Genomic DNA, 23,671 nt, shown 5'->3' with positions numbered 1-23,671 from the left:
AAACAGCTACATGTACTTCAAATCTAGACCCAACTTCAACAAAATCATGAAAGATTTTCTACTCTTTTGGCTCTACAAAACCAAGGGGGGTGCACCTGAGGGATAAAAGATTTATAACCTAGTACTACATCCACATTTCATTCATTCCATGACATTTGACAACAATATTTAATCTCTTATAACAGATTGGTCACAATTCTTCTTAGATCTATAGATAATTCTAGGAAATAGCAACTAACTAAAACTCAAAGGTTAAATGTAAACAAGTGCTAACCAACTTTGACATTCTTCAAAAAGTAAAATTGCTTTTGATTTTAAGCTTGATGCTTATTCATGGTTTCTTGATATGTGGACTAAACTAGTTGATCAGTGCCTCATCCATTGGGATTCAAAGTCTATCCAATTTCTTGACCTAATTGCAAGCATTACAATCAATATTATCAACAATTCTCACTAAAACTCATTGTACACATATCCTCCCTACTATCATGGAGATCCTATCATCACTGAAGCATTTACCCAATTCATTTAATTAAAAGAAATAGTGAAATGATATACAACTTATCCTAATTTCATTCAATCGAACAAGCTTTGCTCATGCAATTTCAAAAGAACCAAGTAATAAAATGTGTTGAGATAATGGGTGTTGCACACATTGCATAATATTGTTATATTTTATTATTTTATTTTATTATGTAATGTTGCACCTAGATGGACGTGCAACATGTAAAGATTCCCATGGAATATACTTGATGAGTTGTATTGTAACATTGTGATAATATTTTATGTAATTATTTAATATTGGGGAAAAGAATTAAATGCCCAATATTAAATGTGGGGTCAGTGGGTTAGGTAGCACATGGTTTTAGCACATGGTTTATGTAATACCACTTGGTGGTTTTGTGGGACTTGCTACTATATAAGTAGCCACAAGGGTAGTTGTTGTGAGAGAAAGAGAGTGACAAGGAGAAGAAAAAAGGCAAGAGTCGAGCAGGACAAGGCTTGACAGGTTAGCCAAGGGAGCATTTGTGAAGGTTGAAAGCATGGCATGGGATGTGTGGATTCATGCTTGTTCACATAGTTTGCTCGGTTGTGGCTATGGCCATGAAGGCTTCCATGGATGTATGGCAATGGTATTTTTTTGCTGAATAATACATGGTGAAGAATGCTTTTGGAGGCTGGGTTTTTCCCTCAATGAGGGTTTCCCAGGGTATATCTTGTGTCACAATTTTGTGGGTATGTTTTCTATTCTCTTGCATGTGGATTTTAATTTTGTGTTTATTTCAAATTTATTATGGGTTATTTGGAAATGGTTATATTCTTTGTTGCCAAGTTTCCTTACAAGTGGTATCAAAGCTATGGTTTTATTATTGTAACCCTAGATTGAATCCATGGGAATGCATGAGAGGATAAAAGAAAAAGTGCAAGATATATGAGTGATTTATTGCAGATCTGAGGGTTTTGGGTTTGCTGTTATGATGGGATGTTAAAAGATTTGGGCATGTGAAATTGTTGGAGAAAAGGATTTTTTCAGATGTTTCATTTAAAATGAGGGTTTTGGGGGGTAGCTTGCAGAAATGACCTCCTGGGTAAAAACAGACCTCACCATTGGATCCGGGTCAACATTTCCATAAATTTTGGTATATAATATGCCCTAGTTTGGCCATGTTTAGAGGAAATGAAAGAGTTTTTTGGTTTCAGCCCATGATGGCCGTCAAATTTAATCCCGTCGAAATTTTCGTCACTGAAAAAAAATAATAAAAAATGAAAAATCGTACTGAAAATGGTAAAAAGACTGTCTTAGTAAAATGGCCATAACTTTCTCTCAGAATATCGAATTTTAGAGTTCCTACAGGCGTTGGAAAGCTAATTCAGAGTAGTACAACATGGTATAGGTTTGGTTCTATAATTTTAAAATTTTGTCAAGTTTTAAGAGCCCTAAAGTCAGATGTTATTTATTTTGAGCATGGATTAGGGCATAACTTGGGCATACGGAGTCAAATTTTGGACTTCGAATAGTCAACGAAAAGCTCTTGGAGAGCTCTACACATTGATTCAAATTTGGTGCAGGTTTGGCATGATTTATTTGTTGATATATTGATCTGAACAGTTTATAAGTATATTTTGACTATTGTAACATTGTGAGTTTATGGCATTGGAGATTTAAGATTTGATGCCATTGTATACTCAGTTCATATTAGTCTCACGATGATATGGTTATCAATGTTTGAATTTGAATATGTATGATGACTTGTTGGGTCTACAAGTTGTGCAGTGTTGTAAGCGGTCTATACTTACAAGTTGCATTTATAGCTTGGTTATGGGTTGTCTTTGCCCATTGATCTTTCATTATTGATGCATATTCAAATTGGTGGCTTGGATTTGGGTTGTCTATGCCCTAAGTCACATGATTTACTATTTTCTTCATGTAGAAGGGATGAGATGTTGTTACCAGGTACAGTTATGGTAGAGGATTGTGGTTGACTATTTTATGCTAACAAGTTGGACATATTAAGAACCAGATGCTCGGTTCATGGATGTGATCATGGTGTCATAGATTTTGGCATGACATGATTGGTTATACAGGTACATCCTTGATGTTCATTAGCTTGGATTTTTTGATACAATTATGGTGGTATATCTTCTTGGTTGAGGATCATGGTTATTTGGTTTCTTTTGAGGAGCTCATGATGTCCACATTGAGTTCTTTGATGGTTCGATGCCTTGGTTGATTCTCATGGTTAGAGGATGGGTTTTCATCATGATGTCATGGATAGCTTGGATACACGGTTTAGTGGGAGCTTGTGACAGTGATGAGGTGACAGTGCAGGATTAGTTCTTGGTTTGGTTTATATCTTCTTGGTTTGGAGAGGATGGATTTTATGATGCCATAGGTGACTTGGTACCACGGTTGAGTGGAGAGTTGTTGGCATTGATATATTTATTGAGTGTTTGCAGATGTTGGAGGTTTGTCTTAGATCCTGTTGCTGCAGAAGCGTCTTTGACATTTGCATGGTGCACTTGTTATCTTCATGGTGTGTGAAGATGGTTAGATCTTGAGGACTCATGGAGTTCTTGGTTATCTTCATGGTGTGTGGAGATGGTTCTTCATGGTATGTGGAGATGGTTTTCTTCATGGTGTGTGGAGATGGTTGCATCTTGAGGACTCACAGGGTTCTTGGCAAAGGTGTGGTTTATGCTTTTATTTGGCATGTTAACCTTGGTATGAGGATGGTTTCATTATTATGTCATGGTAAACTCTTGATACGCGTTTAGAGTTGTGACATGTTATAGTGTGTTCATATGGAGCATGTTATCTCTTTAGTTGAGATGGTAAGATCATGTTGTCATTTTTATGTTCCTGAGGCCATGGTTGGAACTTTGACATTGATCTTGGCTTAGTTTCTTAGTATTGAGTACACTGATCATAAGCTGGATACTTCATGATATTGCTATGTTGCATTTGGAGTTGGCATGGATTGATTGGTTACAGGTGCTCATGGATACTTAGAGACAGCGGTGACGCTGATTTCTCTTTGATTAGAGAAGTATTTGTTGGGACGGTTGATGGTTTCAGCAGGAAGTCCGAGGGGCAGTCACCTGATATGGACTTGAGAGGAGATTGTTCTTAGATGAGTCTTGGTTGGAGACTTGGGTATCTTGATGATCATTCTCATTCCCCACTCTTGGTCTACTCGGCGGTTTGCTACTTGAGAGGTATAGCCCATTGTTTCTCTCAGTTGCATTATATTTATGCTTGTCTTTCATGGATATGGATCTTGAGCTATGGTACATGAGTTAGTTTTGGAGGGTTCATTTGAGAGATGGTTAAGCATTGGTTATCTCCATGTGCATATGTTGTTATGCTAGTTGAATTTGGGAGATCGTTTTATATTGAGCATATTCCTTGGGTTAGGAATGGTTATTCCTTGGTTTAGGAATGGTTTATTGAGTTTGATCTTCTTGTTGGGGTTTTATGGAGGAGATCATACTTGCACAGTTTAAATCTAGAGGTGTGTGTAGAAGGACATGATACAGGTTATGATTTGCATGGTTTCTCTGGTCTTGGTTATCTTCTTGGATGTTCAGTTTTGCTTACATTGGATTTGAGATTGGTTAGAGATTGTGATCACTGGTTTGTGCTCATGTATGTCATATGAGAGATGACATAGTTATTTCTTTCTCTTTCCTCTGTTGGTTGTGGAGAATTTGGGAGACTATTGGAGACTTGTTATGAGAGTTTTTCTTGCAGGATATTAGATTATGTATTGTGGATGTCCTTGATACTACATGGATTCACTTCTTTGAGATGTTTTTAGTGGATTGGTTATAGATTTGACATTATCTTTTGCAGTGGGATCTTCTTGGTATATATGTGGCAGGTATTACTCTTGAGGCTTATGATTGCAGGTTGCAGATTGGATATGTCGATGATATGAGATTCACTTGTTATACCTTTGAGGTATGGATAGTTGGATGGGTTTGGCACTTGATGTGGGTGCTATTTCAGCTATGGATATTTTGACAACTACGGATACATGTGATTACCTTTGGATCAGGTTATTTGTGCTTCAAATTTCAGCTGGTACAGGATTTTATGATCTTCTAATGTGACAGGTTGGGTGGCTTTCTCTTTGGATGGCTTCTATGTATGTCCAGTGGGAGTGGCATAATAGGAGGTGAGATCATTCATGTTTGAGATGCTGGATACTTTGATTTTGTTGCAGGTACCAGGATGGAGCACTTGGTGTATTTTTGATCCATGATGGTGGATGTGTTGGGAGGGATTGTTCCCTTGTTCATTTATGTGGCTACGGATTGACCCTATGCAATGTATACAACAAGTGGGAGATTGTTGAGATAATGGGTGTTGCACACATTGCATAATATTGTTATATTTTATTATTTTATTTTATTATGTAATGTTGCACCTAGATGGACGTGCAACATGTAAAGATTCCCATGGAATATACTTGATGAGTTGTATTATAACATTGTGATAATATTTTATGTAATTATTTAATATTGGGGAAAAGAATTAAATGCCCAATATTAAATGTGGGGTCAGTGGGTTAGGTAGCACATGATTTTAGCACATGGTTTATGTAATACCACTTGGTGGTTTTGTGGGACTTGCTACTATATAAGTAGCCACAAGGGTAGTTGTTGTGAGAGAAAGAGAGTGACAAGGAGAAGAAAAAAGGCAAGATTCAAGCGGGACAAGGCTTGACAGGTTAGCCAAGGGAGCATTTGTGAAGGTTGAAAGCATGGCATGGGATGTGTGGATTCATGCTTGTTCACATAGTTTGCTCGGTTGTGGCTATGGCCATGAAGGCTTCCATGGATGTATGGCAATGGTATTTTTTTGCTGAATAATACATGGTGAAGAATGCTTTTGAAGGCTGGGTTTTTCCCTCAATGAGGGTTTCTCAGGGTATATCTTGTGTCACAATCTTGTGGGTATATTTTCTATTCTCTTGCATGTGGATTTTAATTTCGTGTTTATTTCAGATTTATTATGGGTTATGTGGAAATGGTTATATTCTTTGTTGCCAAGTTTCCTTACAAAATGGAGACAAGATTTAGAAAGAAAAGATATGAGGACAGATTATCTCTGTATTAATTCTCTTTGAAAATTGTATAACAACTGAGATAGAACTCAAAAAAACTCAAGATAAGACACTAAGATCCTATAACATTAATGTATTCTCAAGTACTTGTAGAGAAAGTACATCATAAAATTTGCATCAAGGACTGGACTAAACAAAGCTTAGTAAAACTAAAATTGAACGCTGACTCGGACCCTTTCTCTAGCTCTAAAGTCTCACTTATATAGTGTGAGATGCAACAAGCTTCAAGCATAGAGAAACTGATAGTTGTCCTTAAGATAGAAGATATTTACATTGATCCTACCATAAAGGACAAAAATTAATACAACAAAATGTGTTTCATCATGAAGATTATTTAGTGGGACCACATTCTGCTGCATCTTTTTGTTGCATTTCTAAGTTAATGATTGGCTTCATTGTTGATGTTGTTCCTTAGAAGATTTATCGAATAAATTTTTTTGTGATGGACTTGGATTTGATTTTTGTAGACTTACTTTAAGTTGAGGCTCTCCATCCATATCATCATGAACTGATAAGAGAATAGTTATATCTAATTCCTCCACTACCAGGTCACTAGTTTGGACTTCTATGCTTGTAACTGAAATTGGTTGATATCCTTTGTCCTCTTCTTCTTTTACTGATATGTTGATTATTTGTACTTCATCCTATTCCATTTCATCATTATAAGTTTCAAAATATTCTAGATTCTCTACATGAATGAAATCTTCCATCCACTTGTCAAAAAGTGTATCATTTAGAAAATTAAAATGTAGAATATCATGTTGTTTTCATCACATAATATCCAATTTTATCATTCTCAACAAAATTTTGCCTTGTATAACTAAACTTTTACAACTTCTTTAGTTGTGGCTGCACACCATGCATTTCTCTTTTCATTTATGACTTTATTCATTTGAACACACAATAGATCATTCAGTTATTAGGCCCATTCCTCCTTATTTTTCAACTTATCCTTTTTATCTATAGCATGTGGGAACAATTCAAAGTTAATACTCTTATACTTGTCAAGATAACTTATGATCCTTCTTTGCAATGCAACTCTCTTATCATCAAATTTATATATATCATTGGTCAAATCATAATTTTTTTCTATATGCTCGTAGGATAAACTGATAACAGAAAAACATAGAAGAGTAACATTCTTATTTCTTCTACTCCATTTGTTGACAATTGGCTTAAGTGCATCATCACTTACTTTCAGCTCTTCCCTTGTATTGACTACCTTTGTTAACTACTAATAGAAAGTTGGCCAATCAATTTTATTAACTAAATACATAATGGCTTTCCTTAACCTTTCCTCATATTGGATCTCCAACTCTACATGCAACACCCACACTTTACTCTTTTCTTCTTCAAAATCCTCTACACTATAATACTAAGGTCTCTGTGGTGTGACTATAATCTCAATAAGAGGAGTGGATTTAAAAGGATACACTGGTGGATAAGGATAAGTTATTCTAGGCCTACTAGACTACCCCTAGTGTCCCATTAATTTATTTTCCAGTTCAATTCTCTTTTGAACTTCTTGATTATAGGCAGCCATAAATTTCTCATACTTGTCTTGTAATTCCAACCTTTCTCTTTTGTCTCTCTAATTTTTTGCTAAGGTGAAGTTGGCTGATCCAACACCTAGCTCTGTAGCCTCTTCACTAGTAATATCTTCAACTATTTTCACAATTAAATTTCCTATTAGGCCAGTGTCATCAGGCTAGGAAGAGCTAGTCCTGGATCCTTTTCTCATTGACCATAGTACTAGTGTAACATGATCTTCACTAAATTTGGAACCTTTCATTTCTTTCTTCCCTTTCTCCTCTGTATTCAATTTCTTTCTAACAAAATTAAAAATCATCGCATCTGCATTATCCCAATTGGCTAGCAATAAAACCCTAGATACTTTTATCATTTGCCTCCCTTCTTTAGGGGTCAAGCTTTTCAATTCCTACATCATTTCTTCCTTTATTTGATTTTTTAGATCTGCCTCCTCCATTTCAGGATGCTCTATCTCCATTTTATTACATCTTTTTTCAAACGATCCAATGTTTATTCTCCAAGAAAACTGATAAAAGGCTATGGATTTAACAAAATTGTCATAAAAAATGAATTCATGGCTGGCCTATTGTATAATACAGTCCAACTCCATTCCTTTGTAGTCTACAATAGATAGCTCAAGGCTTGGAATTCGAGGTTCCTATGGATTTTCCTCTTCTAATTCTGATGTAGTAATAAAAATTCCCCCTTGGGATCCTAGCTATTTCACCTGCTCCTTAGTCAACTATTCATCTCTTATGCGTAATGGGGATTGGATGGATGAATACTCCTTTATTTGAGGCACTTGTTCCTTTTCTATCCTCTACCTCTTGGGCATGGGCTCATCAAGTCTCTCCTCTAGGACAACACTAGTTGACCCTATTATTTATTTTCCCTTATTTATTGTGGCCCTTTTATTCTAAATTATATTGTAACTAAATCTCTTTTGAATAGTTAATTGCCCTGATCTTACTATAGGGGTAAAGGAAAACCTTCTCATGACCTCTCAGGCCTTATCATGATTAATAAAGAACAACTTCTTTTCATTCATGACTTCCATAATCTCAGGAAAATTAGTCATTAGTTTATTCAACTTGTTTGCCTCTATTTTTGCATCATCTGGAGGCTTATATTTATTATCAAAACAATTAATGAATTCCAAAACCCTAGAATAAACCCTAGAACTGATTCCTTATTATATCTTTAGGGAAGTAGGGTTGATGCTCTTTTGAACTAGTTTTAGCCCTTCACCTGAACACATCAAAAAATCCCTTAGCATCATAAAAATGGACATGAAATGCAACCATCTTATATTGGTCCAAAAATTTATATAGGGACACCCAACCACCCTTAGTGATTATGAATTGGTTAGCTACAACACAAGTGGGGAAAAGTGAGCCTCTAGATCTACCAACCAACTATGCTTATTCCAACCAATCTATTTGCCAATGCATTTCAGCTATCCCTACCTTTAGAGGCACTTGGTAGGGAAGTACATGGGGAGTCCCTTGAAAACCATATACCCTAAAAATTGTAGAAATAGGGTAAGGTATAATATCAGCCCAATTGTGGGATAATTTCAAACCAAAAGGATTGTCATGGGTCTAATAAAGTTTAACAATGCCTTGGGAATTATGGGATTGTCCCTCAATATGAGGCTTCTCAACCTTGATGCAAAATACCTATCAAATCTAACAAAGCTAACCTCCTCTACATCCCAGGTCATATCTACACTCCATAACTAGACTGGTAGAGCCTCTCCTTCATACTCTTAGTTCAAAACCATCTACTTTTCAAAATAGGTAAACCCTTTAAATAAGAACATATTCATCAACAATAAATAATAACCAAATGTCTTCTCCACCTTGCTCTTTGCAATCCCACTTAAACCTATATGAATTTTATCTACTATATAAGATGCAAAGTCAAAAATAATATCCACACCAAAAGAAGAAATCTATGTCATCATATACATGAACTTTATTGGCATAAAATTTTGTTCATCCTCACCAAAAACCCTACACAAAGTCATATATATATATATATATATATATATATATCTAGGGCCCTAGTAGTGAAAAATTCCTTCTTAAAAGGTTCTTTAGTTGACACTGTAACAAAAATCAAATTTCCAATTGAGGCCAAGTGTGCTCTCAGTACACCTTACCTGACCTAATCCTTTTTAGACAAGTATTCCTTCTCCAGTCCTGGCAGGTCAATGATCTCATGATAAGTCGAGAGTGGCTCCAAACCAAAAACCTCTCAAATTTCTTCAACATTTATCCTTATTAGGAATTCCCCATCTACTCTTCTCACTATCCTGGCTACTAGGTCATAATTTTGAGAAATGGCTATGAGTAGGTCTAAATCCATGAAAACACTAGGGACCACTAGTTTACCCAAATCAAAATTCCAAACATTCCCATGTGGGGAAAATAACTTCCTCTTTGAGAACCATTTCTTGAAAAGCTATAGTCCTATTTTTGAAGTAATAGCATCCCTAACCCAAATCCCTTTATCATATAAACCATCTACAATCTTGAGAATAGGGTTCATAGGAACTAACTTTTTAACTTGGGCTAACTCATTTGTGGACTCAGTTAATTGTTGAAGAAAGTCATAATGTATGTTTTTGCTAGCATATTCTACCTTTCCTAAGAAACCCTTCTTTGGAGGCATGTTTAGTAGTGATGCAAAATACCATAATTCTTTGAACTATTTGATGGATTATGATACTTACTTAGCTCTTCGCTATCCTTTTCAAAGTTCTCCAACAAATAGTGGATACTAAAAAATCTTTTGCAACTCAATCAGGTGAGAATAATTCTTGAACAGGTTCTTGGCTTTCTAAGAATTTGAAATTTGGTCATGTGAAGAGGAATTTATGAAATCTTGCAATATATCTCTGATTCTATTTCACACATGGAGCCTTAATTTTCATAAATGGATCATAAAGACAACAAGGTGGCACCACCTTTTTAATTTAAAAACAAGCCATCGATTTTTAAAAATTTGATGATTTAGGAATAAAATTGTTAATGAGTCAGTTTCAATTGGCCAGGTTGGCAATCAACCCAATTAAAACTCTCCACATGGACCTTTCCTTTTACTAATGGCAAGTCACACTGGACCCATTAGTGCTTTCGCACATGTGGCACTCTCTTGCTATGTCACTAACCATAAACATTGAGCAACTCCTTATAGCAACCATTGTTGATGCTACCTTGATCAGACGATGAACGTTTCATGATTATTTTATTGCATATATGGTGGGTCCTTCTATCTTTCCTTTGGTTTCCATGTCATGAATAGTAAAAATTGAGTAAGTTTCCATAATGACATAGCAACCATCATGGATCTGGGAGAGATCTAACGACACAAATCAACAAGTATATTTCTTTGAGTGTGAATCCACAGTGGCATGTGACATCAGGCCATCCTAACACACTAGCAAGGCAATTTATGATAAGTAATCTTTTTGATGCCACTTGAAAATAGGTCCCACTGTATTCTAATTCATGGGAGGTCACCATGTTGCAATCGATAAAATTCTTACAACTTTTGGTAGCGACATAGTCACCACCATTGATTTTAATGAAAACTAATAGTGTGGATCAACAATGCTTTCTTGTTAGGATATATCTTTAATTGTGCATGACATCACTAACATTCCAATGTGCAATTGAGACTTATTAATGGCAATTAAAATCCTAGTGCCCATCTTTGGAGTTGGTCCCATTGTGTCTCTTTTTTACAGCGGTCCCTATGTTGTGACTGGTAAAATTCTTACAACTTCTGGTAGCGACAATGCAACCACCATTGATGTTAAAAGATTTGACGTTGTGGGCGATTCACCTTGAAACCATGCACTAGCTAGGTCCCATATGTAATACTTGCTTGGTCACCATGTCGCATGCCATAAAATGCACACAAATTCTTATAACAACGTGGTGACTACTGTAGATCTTAAAAAGATCTAATGGCAAAGATTATTTTAGAAAATTGTGGAACAAAATGAAAAGTTTTTAAAAAGGTTCCTAGAAAGGTATATTTTTAAAAATAATTTTCCTACTTGATTATAAACACAAGGAAAACAATACACAAAGCTTTCTTTATAGAGCACTAATTAGGGTTTTCTTCTGTAGACACCTAAATTTGATTACACTGCTTTGGTAATCCTATTTAGTTATCTCTAAAGGCATCATTAATTAAATTCCTATTTAATTAATCCTTTTCCATCCCCTAGCTTATTAATTTAATTAATCATCTATAGCCCTAATTGATAAATCAAATAACCTATTATTTATCAATTAAATCCTTTTTCTCCTATCTAATTCCAAAAATCCCCATTTATTAAATAAATCTATTTGATAAATAAAATCCTCAAATCTAAAAACCCCTAACTTATCCCTAATCCTCCATTTAGCCTAATCCACCCCATCCACCCATACTAACCAAGCTTAGCCACTAACTCACCCACCCTCATTAATGCCATCCACTTGCACATCTCTAACATCCCTAATCTAATCCTAAACCCAAGCCTAATCCACCCCCTAATGTTGTCACATTCCCTAAGCAAGTTTAAGACTTTCCTAAACCAAATCAAAGTCTCCCCTCAAAAATCCCAACCACCAAGTCATGAGTGCTCTTACAAATCATAAAAGACTCTTACAAGCCCACTCATGACTCTTACATCCATCTTCCACACTCTTGCCTCTTCCACACTCATTCCTCTTACATCTCTCTTACATACTCAACCCCACTCATCATGCCTTTAACCAACCCCTTACCCTACCCTCTCACACTCATCCTCCTTGTGACAAGTGTCACCTTCCCATTGGTGCTAAACAAGAACAATCCATGTGCTCTCCTTTGAGTGCATCCTAGCCCTCCTTAAGCCTTCATCTCTCCTTGCATCTTAGCCCTCCATCCCTCAAGCCCTTAGCCTATAAATTGAATCCCCTCCCAAGCCATTTCAAGAACAACAATCTTTGAGCTAAAGTTATCATGCCCTTTTGAGAGCCAAAATCCATACTCATACCCTTATAATGCCAAATTCAGAGCTCACAAAGCTACCAATTTGTCATTTACCCATCTCCATTGAAGCCATTTGCGCATTTGAGCATACATCCCCAATCTACACATAGACACATCTCAAAAACAAGAGAACATTCTCATTGAGAGACCCTATCCATGGCTCACATTCTCATTTGAGTTTGTCTTCTCTTTGTCTCTCTTATATGTTATGTTAGTTTAATGTGTAAATGCTTTCATTGAATTAGTATTTCTAGCATATTAGATTAGTGTATACATCTTCGAGTTAACAAAATTTTAAAAAGACCAAACCCTAATTTGTACAAAAGGAACTAAGAACAATCACTATAAAACATATTCATTAAAGCATGAAGTGAACACATGACGAACAAAACCCACCTGATGTATCTTTGATTCAACTTATCTTCGTCATTCAAATATTGAAATGCTTTATGATAAGTGTACATCATAAAATTCTTGGGCAATAGATAATGATGGGCAGGCCGCCTTCTACCCCAAGTTCTACTCTCTTATAGAACTCCTTAAACTCTTTATTGAGCCCCTAGGATGACTACTTGACCCTAGTACTCGAGGAACTAATCTCTTCCCCTTCTCAAGACTTCCTATCCATTGAAAAGACTATCAAACCACCACTTCTCATGAGTGATAAAAATCAATCATGCACTCTCCTCTCACTTTTTCTCTCTCCTTGCAAGTTTCCTAACTGAGGCATGCCTTGTTTGCCTAGGACTTGCTTGAATTTAGAGCTAGCTCGACCACACACACATACAAAATAAAAAAAGAACATATATACAGTAGATTCTTCATGATTATAGAAGTCCATTTGACTAAACACAGAGATCAAGAAGAATCCATTTATTTGTCTACTCCTATACAACACAATTCTAATCTACCAAGCTCTACCGATAGAAGATAAATTACAGAGTGGACCTAAATTGCATTACATTCAAGAAAACTCCATCTACTAGAAAATAACTCTTTGTTAACTTCTATAATACTAATTCTCTAACTCTCTAAAGTTCCTCCTCTTTTTTGTGTCATTCGAGACCCTTTAGCTTTTATCTCCATGCCAGCTTGTTCAAAAAATCATCAAGATTCAATGTTCAACCACCTTTTTGGACTCTACAACTTCTTTCTTCATTTGTAACTATTTCTTGGCTGGCGTGTCCTTTTTCTTTCTCCATGTATTCTTTTTATTTTTGACTTTTCTAGTTGTGATGTTGTGAACAAGTCTTTCTCGCCTCTTCTTACTTCTTTCTTCCTTTGTGTTCCAAGTTACGACATTGCACCTAGCCATCTTCTTAACACTTTTTCACCTTTGCAACTTATCCTCTAATTGTCTGCTTCATCATTGCAAAGCTATGAACACTGGTCACAACTTCATGATTTATCCTCTAATTGTCTACTTCATTGTTGCGATACTGCGAACACTGGTCATAGCTTTACACCTCAATTCCTAACTGCTTACTCTACCTTGTGACCATGCAAATGTAGACTTGTGTAGCTTCACATTTTTTTGCCTTAACTGTCTCTTGACTCTTGTAACCTTGCAAATGATGCTTTTCTTAAGTTGTAACTGTTAGAATTCTTTAGAATAACTGAGAGGGGGGGGGTGTGAATCAGTTATTCAAGGTCCAAATTCCCTATTAATATTTTTTCACTACTTTTAATGAATCCATACACTTTTCATCCATCCAAACTTTAAATCAACCATATTAGCAAGTTACAGTAAATCAACATGCAAAGATAATACATGCAAGATCAACACATGACACAATGATTTATGTGGAAACCCAATTTGGAAAAAACCACCAGTAACATGCTACTTGATTCTCACTCTTCTGAAGTGATTCCCTGTTAAAAGCTTTCCCTATTAAAGGCTTACAACACACTATTAAATGTGACCTTGTTAGAGGATTTCACCAAACTATTAGGAATGGGCCTGGTTAAAGGACTTTAGAGCATTCACTTGGAATGTCACCCTGTTAAAGGATTTATCTCATGGCTATTAAACCAACCTAAGTCCATAAGATTTAAACTTTACTGTTACAATTGCTAGAAAGTAATGATAATGGTCTTTTGATCTGATATAACTTACAACATACTTTACAGATTTCAGATCACACTTTCAGTTCAATCCTAATGCTTGGCTTCAATCACTTCAGCTCTGACTGCTTGACTTCTTCTCAAGCTTCGTCTCCTTGAGTCTTCTAACTCATTGTACCAATGCATCCATATCAGGGGTCTTCTTACTAAAACAGAGTCACTATTCTCTCTTATCTCCTTAGCACCTCCTTCAACATTTCATGCTTTCATGCTTGACTGCCTCTCTCTCTTTTTTTTCATTAACTTATGACTCCTTAAATAGAAATCTGATTTGCCTTTGCCGCTCATTTCTCCCTCTCCAATTTTAGGGTTTTGAATGGATTAGGTAGGATACAATGTATCTACCTCATATCTTGTTCTTTTCTTCAAACTTCATCAGTTGTATCCTTAAAGCGTTTTACATGGTGTTCTATGCCACCAACTCATCATTTTTATCTTCCATTTTAATTCACAAACTTCTAGATAACAACCTTGTCGGCTTAGATCTGGCGAATCTTCGATTTTTGAAATAATGCAGCAACTCGGCATTATTGATTTACTGGTGCTCGACATCTCTATGTTACTCGAAACTATTGGTTTTACTGGTGCTTGGCATCTCTGTGTTACTTGGCACCTATCTTTGCTCGGCACTCGATATCACTCGGCACTTGAACTTGCTTGGCACTTGAAGTTTACTCAGCACTTGAACTTGCTCGGCACTTGAAGTTTACTCAGCACTTGAACTTGCTCGGCACTTGAAGTTTACTCGGCACTTGAACTTGCTCGGCACTTGAAGTTTACTCGGCACTTACTAGAAATTTTCTTGGCACATACTAGCTTGCTCGGCTCCTTCTCTCTAATGAACTTAGTTGAGCTTTACAAATGTCTTAGCTAAAACCTTACATCTTTGATATGTTTTAGTGTGTCCATTCTCTATATCTTATAGTATGTCATCAAATACACTTTTTCATCAATGGCTTAGTTGATCGTTGTACTTCATTACAACATCATAACTTCAACCTTTCTCTAGGTGTTCTAGTTACATCTTATTGATTGCCTCCTCCTTGACAATCAACTAATTGATAGTATTTGGATCACTAAAGCAATTATCATTCCTGCAAGTAGCAAATTTGGCATCAATGACAAAACAATGATTGAGAACATTCTTTACCAATTCCATATATCATTCCAACAACTTTTCTTATGATCATTTCAATCATTTCCAACAGTAACCTTGAAAAATCTTTTAATTTCCTTTGGCCACTGCTTCTTTTCTAACTTAACAGCTTTTGTTTGTGACGAAGAGAAACTGCCTATTCTACCTTTAGTGACACCTTCATTGGCTTACTCTATGGTTAGTCATTAATAGTCGCAACCATGCACCAACCTTCATTTCCTTTGATCATGGCTTCATTGTTGCTTTACTGACTTAACATGTTTTGTTCACAACAATGTGAAATGGTCTATTCTACCTTTATTTGTTGCTTCACTATTGTTAGTTAGACTTAGCATTTCTTGATTGTGATGGTGTGAAACGGTCTACTTTGTTGTTCCATAGTTTCTTTATTACAGTTATGCTGCCTTAACCACTAGTGGTTGCGATGAAAAGTGATCCACTATCTTTCCTTCCTTCGAAACCTCATTGGCTTCATTTGATGTTAGCTATTTCAAGTTGTGATTATGTGCTAAGATTACTCTTTTACTTTATCTCACCAGTTCCCATGGTTATGGGATTATATCAAGTCTAATTGGCTCTAACCTTGTGGATGTTGAATGAATGAAAGTTTGAAGTTTTTGGTGGCTTATTCAATGGCCTTTTATTCGATGTTATCCACTCCTTGATCACAAGCACAAAAATGAACTAGGGCTTGGAGTAAAACCCTAGGATACTCTGCACCATTCTCCCCCTCTATGAAAAGTGATTAAACTGGCTTAGTCAGTGGCAATGCTAGACTAATGCCTCATTTCTTGAGGTTTTCTTCATCAATCCATGTAGCTTCTGTAGTTGGTAACCCTTTCCATTGAACGAGATACTCTATGTATACTCGATTCCTTTTTGTTTTCCTCACTCTGGAATCTAGTATCTTTTCTACCTACAGGTTCTATTGTATTGCTATTTTGATCTCTTGGACATCTTTCTGCATTTCTACTTTCTAAGTATCCTATGGAATCTCAGGTCCTTTATAGGAAATTAGGTCTTTCACATTGAAGACTCTTGATAACCCTAAGTCCTTACATAAATTAATTTTACAAGTATTCTATCCATACTTCTCCAGAATTTTGTAGGGACTAATTCTTCTCATCTACAATTTTCTAGACATTCCTTTCTACAACCTAGATTTATTCAGATACACTAATACCAAGTCTCCAACTTGAAATTGCACATCCCTTCTTCCTTCATCCACTTTTTCTTTCAATTTCTGATTTGCCTCTATCAAAGTCTTCTTGACTTGATCATGTATTTTTTTTCATGGAATGAGCAAAATCTTTAGCATGCCCACTAATTGATCCATGTTCTTTTACCTCTTTGAGTTCACAAAATCCTCTGGGGTGTCTTCCATAAACAATCTAGAATGGACTCTTTCCAATAGTCTTGTTGATACTGTCATTATAAGAAAACTTGACCTATGATATAACTTGATCCCAAGTCTGACTATATTCTTTTGTTAAGCATCTGAGAAGATTTCCAAGTACTCTATTTATCACTTCAATTTGACCATCAGTCTGAGGATGATATGCAAAGCTGTGGGACAAATTTGTTCCCAATCTCCTCCATAATGTTTCCAAAAATGACCCATGAACTTGACATCCCTAGTAGACACTATATTGATTGGTAATCCATGAATTCTAACTACTTCTTCAAAAAACAACTGTGCTATGTAGCTTGCATCATGAGTGGTTTTACATGGTATGAAATGACTCATTTTGCTAAACCTTTTTACTATTACAAATAGACTATCAAAACTAGTTTTAGTTCAAAGAAAATACACAATGAAATCCATACTTAGACATTCCCAAGGTCTATTAGGTATGGTTAATGGTTGATACAAACCAACATTTGACGAGGTTCCTTTTTCTTTCTAACAAATGACACATTGTTCAACATACTTTCTTACATCTCTTGGCATCCTAGGCCAATAATAATATCTACTTTCAAGCTTTAGGGTTTTGTTCAATCCAAAGTGTCCACTCAAACATCTATTGTGCTTTTCTTGGATAAGGTTCTCTTATTGAACCTTTTGGAACACAAAGTTGATTGTCCTTAAATAATAAACCATTTTGCAATGTATAATTAGCAAACTCACTATGAAAATACCTTGTAGGCTTCTAATAAATCTTCATCTCCTTCATAGAGATCTTTGAATTCCCCTACTACAATGCTTTTCAATTGAGTTTCCTACACTATCAAAAATCTTCTACTTAAAGCATCTACTACTTTGTTACTAATACCTTTCTTGTGCTTAATGGTGAAAGTGTAGGACTACAAAAATTCCATTCATTTTATGTGCCTCAAACTTAGTTTCTCCCATGAAGTGATGAAGCTTAAGGCCTGATTATTTGTGAAGACTTCAAATTCCTTGGGCAATAGATAATGTCTCCATTTCCTGAGTGCTTGCACTAATGCATATAATTCAAGATCATAGGAAGAATACTTGGATTTAGATTCATTTAATCTTTCACTGAAAAATGCAATAGGCCTTCCTTCCTAACTTAAGACTACTCCAAAAACAATATTGCTTGCATCACACTCTACTGTAAATAGTTTCTCAAAGATAGGTAGTACCAAGATTGGTTTAGTAGCTACCTCTTTCTTAAATCTTTCAAATCCTTCATTTTCCCTTTTTGTCCCCACAAACTTTGTCTTCATTCCTCCTTTGATAGTGTCCACAATAGGAGCACATATCTCACTAAAGTTTCTAATGAACTTCTTATAAAACTATGCCAATCCATGAAAACTTCTTACAGTTGTACTCATCTTTGGTGTAGGCCAAGTTAAAATTGTTTTGACCTTGTCTTCATCCATCTTCAACTTACCCTATGATACAAAAACTCCAAGGTAGACTAGTTCTTTTTTCATGAACTCACATTTCTTGAGGTTTATGGTCAGTTTCTCTTCTTGCAATCTTCTCAAGACAATTTCCAAATGTCTAAGATGTTCCTCCTTTCTCTCACTATAAACGAAAATATCATCTAAGTAAACTACCACAAAATTATGTATATAATTCTTAAATACTTCATTCATTAGTCTCATAAATGTGCTTGGTTCATTTGAGAGACCAAATGGCATGACTATCCTTTCATATAATTCTTTAGCGGTTTTGAATGTTGTTTCCACTCAACACCTTCCTTCATTCTAATTTGGTAGTACTCACTTTTAAATCAATCTTGGAAAAATATTGTGCACTTCCTAGACAATCCATCAAATCCTCTATTCTAGGAATAGGAAACCTATATCTTTTTGTTATCTTATTGATTGCTTTAGAACTAGCACAAAGTCTCCAATTACCTATTTCTTTAGTGCTAGCACAACTAGTACTACACATGGGCCAATGCTCTCTTTCATCATTCCTTAGTCTAGCAATTCTTGAATCTTCTTGGAAATCTCCTTGTTCTGTTTAAGAGTCATCTTGTATGCAACTTTGTTTGGCAATGAAGCTCTTGACACAAAATTAATCTGACGACTTATTGTTGTATGTGGGGGTAGTGTGGATGGTGCACCATCATAAATGATATTCCTAAACTAATCTAACATAGCTTGTACCTCCACTAGTAAGACACTAGGTTTCTTCACCTCTTCTTTTTTGGGCTTCAGCAAGACAACAAACCCAACTTCTTCTTCTTTTAGGTCTTTTAGGAATTCTTTCGCACTCATTAAAAGTGTTTTGGCAGTAGCCTTCTTTGTCTTTTCTTCTTCCCGTATGGACTATATCCTATAAGTGACTCCATCATTCTTGAAAGAATATTTCTTCTCCTTCCCATGATTAACTGCCTCTCTGTCATATTGCCAAGGTCTCCCGAACAACAAATGACAAGCATCCATGGGGAGTACATCACATGAGATCTTGTCTTAATACTTTCCAATAGTGATATCTTCCCATACTTGTTCATTTACCAGATGTTTTGCTCTTTATTCAACCAAGTCACTCTATTAGGACTCACATGTGGCATTTTTACTAATCCAAGCTTATGTACTCCTTCGTCTAACATGACATTTTCAATAGACCCTAAGTCTATGATAAACTTGCACACCTTGCCTAATATTTTCCAAGTGGTTCTAAACAATGCACTTCTCTATGTAGCTTCCTCCCTTACAAGCTCTTTTACTAAGACTCTCCTCAACATGAGATTCTCACCTATTTCTACATCAAGATCCACCTCTCTTGCTCTAGAATTTTTCTCTTCTTAGATGTAGTTGATCTTCTTCTCTCCATGACATGATGTTGATGCCTTCTTTGGACATCTATAGGTAGGATGCCCCAATTTGTTGCAATTATAACATTTCATGTTATTGAAGTGTGAGCCTCTACTGTTGCTATTGTTATTTCTACCTCTGCCACCATTGTTAAATCCTCTTCCTCTGATTGAGCCACTTCTTTGACTATTTTCATTAGTATGCTCATTCCATTTGGAATTTGCATAGTTTCTTTTCTCATTGTTCCTCCCACTAGAACCTCCTCTAAAGTATCTGCCTCTACCTTTGTTCCTAGAACTTGAGTCCCTTTTTTCCTCAACTTATCTTCCACTTTCCTAGCCATTTGAAAACAACTTTGTAATGTGATAAGACTAAAAAAACTTAATTAATCTTGAATATCCCACTTAAGGCCATTTAGATATCTTTCCACCATGATGCTCTCTACCTCATGTGCCCTCGACCTTAGAGCCAACTTTTGTAACTCTTTAGTGTAGGTAGCCACCTCAGGATCCTTATGCTTGAGATTCTGCCTCTTCTTGTGTAACTAAATCCATAATCCTCTAGCAAGTAAGTTTCTTTTATCTTTGCCACCATACCCTTCCAACTGGCTATGGGGTTCTTTCCTTCACTTTCTATTTCTTCTTGCACAAACTTCCACCAAGTAAGTGTGTATCCTTTCATTCTAGATTTTGCAACTCTCACTTTTTGTGCCTTTGTTATCCCTTCATATTCAAAGTAATGTTCTATTCTCTCAATCCATTCTAGGACCACCTTAGCATCAATATTTCCATGGGACAATGAGACATTTTCTAGGATCTTTCCTCCCAGTGCTTTGAGAGCTTTGAGGAATGGTTCTCCTTCACCCAATGGCAGATTTGGTTCAAGTATCTCATCCTCTAATTTTTCCTTTCATGCACTGCTACTAAGTTATTCACCTTCTTTTTCTTAGGCTGTGTCTTCCATCTCTTTTAACTTGTCTTTCATTTCCTCTATGGCCTCAGAGGATCCTTGTCTTCTCTTCTAGAATTTTCTTTTGCTCATCTACCTCCTTAGCCAATTCAGCATTGGTCACCATCTTTGAAGACCCAATGAATTAAGCAGTATACATCATAACACACAAGCCACAATCTTATGGCTCTAATACCAATCTTATGGGGAGGTTACCTTCTACCCTAAGTTCTACTCTCTTCTAGAACTCCTTAGACTCATTATTTAGTGCCTAGGATTACTACCTAACCCTAGTACTCAAGGAACTAATCTCTTCCCCTTCTCAAGACTCCCTACCCACTGAAAAGACTATCAAACCACGACTTCTCATGAGTGATAAAAGTCAAGCATGCACTCTCCTCTCACTTCTTCTCTCTCCTTGCAAGTTTGATAACTGAGACATGCCTTTCTCCCCTAGGCCTTACTTGAATTCAAAGCTAGCTCTAGCATACACACATACATAATAGAAAAGAAAATAAGTATAGATGATTCTTCTTGATTCTAGAAGTCCATTTGAGTAAACATAGAGATCAAGAAGAATCCATTTATTTTTCTACTCCTATACAACACAATTATAATCTACCAAGCTCTACCAACAAAAGTTAAATTATAGACTGGAACTGACTAACACACTTGAACTATCTTTTATTGAATTCAAAAAATCACATTATATTCAAGAAAACTCCATCTACTGGAAAATAAATCTCTGCTAACTTCTACAATACTAATTCTCTAACACTCTAACTCCTCTTTTTTTTGCCATCTAATACCCTTCATCTTTTATCTCCATGCCATCTTGTTCAAAAAATCATCAAGATTCAGTGTTCAACTACCTTCTATTCTTTCTCTATTTTGCTTTTTTGACTACAATGTTTCGAACAAGTCTATCTCACCTCTTCGCACTTCTTTCTTCCTTAATTTTATTCCAAGTTGTGACATTGCACATGGCCATCTTCTTGACACTTTTTTTCCTTCTTGGTGTATCATCTAACTATCTACTTCATCATTGTGACACTACTAACACTGGTTGTGGCTTCGCGACTTATCCTTTAATTGTCTACTTCATCATTGAAATGCTACAAACACTGCACATGGCTTCATACTTCCTTTCCTGACTACTTACTCTACCTTGTGACCATGCAAATCTATCCTTGTGTGGCTTGACAACAGTTCTACTTAAGTATCTCTTCACTCCTATGACCTTGTGAATGATGATTTTCTTAAGTTGTAATCTTGCAAAATCATTTCATTTCCTTTGGTCACTGCTTCACCACTACTTTGCTAACTTAACATTTTCTGTTTGTGATGAAGCAAAACTTTCTATTATTCCTTTAGTCACACCTTTGTTGGCATACTCTGTGGTGAGTCATTGATAGTCATGACCATGCACCAACCTTCATTTCCTTTGATTGCAGCTTTGTTATTGCTTCGTCGACTTAACATCTTCTATTCGTGATAATATGAAATAGTCTATTTTTCCTTTACTCACTACTTCATTTTTGTTACTCAGACTTAGCGTTTCTTGATTGCAATGATGCAAAATAGCCTACTTTGTTGTTCATCACTATTTTATTACTGTTACATTGCCTTAACCACTAAAAATTACAACAATGCGATTCACTGTCTTTCCTTCCTTCGCAACTTTGTTGGTTTCATTTGATGTTAGCTATTTCAATTTGTGATCATGTGCTAAGCTTACTTTTTATCTATCTTGCTAGTTTACATGGTTATGGGATTATGTTGTCTAACTGGCTGTGACCTTGCAAATGTCGAATAAACAAAAGTTTACAATTTTTGGTTGCTTATTTGATGGCCCTTTATTCAATGTGACTCACTCCTCAATCACAAGCATGAAAATGAACTAGGGCTTGGAGTAAAACCCTAGGGTGCTTTGCACTAGGTAATATTTCCTCTTTTTCAAGGCTTGAACTATGGTGTAGACTTCCTAAACAAACTCTTCTTTTCATTTATATAATAAGCCCAATTTGTGAGACCAAGGGACACAAGTGCAATCATAAACCTTGTCATCCACCTTGGTTTAAAAAGGGCATTTTCTTGCATTTTCATTCTAGGAATAGGAGAATAGGTGTTAGGAGACCTTAATAAGGTTTTAAACATGTTTTAGCATCCTAGAATCAATTCTTGATCAAAAATTTTCTTTTGATAGCTTTTTGGAAAAAGTTAAGTTGCAAATTAGCAACTTTTTGCAAATTTGCATGTTTTGTTGAAAAATTTATCCAAACCACTTTGTGGTTATAGGAACTACTAGGATCTATCAAATGGATATGGGAATTATGTCCCAAGATAGATGGAAGGATTGGTTGTACAAAGGAAACATTATTGCAATAAAGAAAAAAATATTTTTGAAGCATTTTTACTGGTTTTTGGCATTGTATGGATATGTACGGCCTAGTAACTATGTAAGAATGACATGGTTGGATAGAGGGTTAAATCACATCTCTAAATATTTTTGTTTGAAGGTTTCATCTATTATATCAAGCAAGATACAACCATTTTTGTGTTGGTTGCAACATTAAAAGGCCACACCTAGGGTTTTAGGGGAAATTTGGCCATATCTTACAAACCCACCATGGGAAAAATCTAAATATTGGTGATTTGCAAGATATAAGAATTTTTTTTAATATTCCATTGGTTTCAAAATATAGAAATGCAAGCCACAGGAGGAATCCACAAACTCCTAGGCTAGGTATCCTTATGTGATTGTCCTAAAGTGTCCATTTGAGTGCATGAAATGAGTTGGTGGTGGAGCCTGGAGTTGAAAATAGAGACTTAAGACTTTTTCATGGTCCTTTACATGTTCCAAGTGTTTTTGGTTTCTACAAAGCTATTGGTTAGGTAATTCCTTTGCTAACCAACCCTAATTAGGCCTAGTTCCTAATTGACCATTTTAAGGAAAACTAGTGTTGGAAGATTGATATGGTGTTCTTCTTTTGGGGATACTTGAGGGTAATTT

This window comes from Cupressus sempervirens, chromosome 4 (assembly GCF_028749045.1).
Source record: "Cupressus sempervirens isolate cs-2001-9-10 chromosome 4, ASM2874904v1, whole genome shotgun sequence".
Taxonomy (NCBI): Eukaryota; Viridiplantae; Streptophyta; class Pinopsida; order Cupressales; family Cupressaceae; genus Cupressus; species Cupressus sempervirens.
This window is presented reverse-complemented; position numbering follows the sequence as displayed.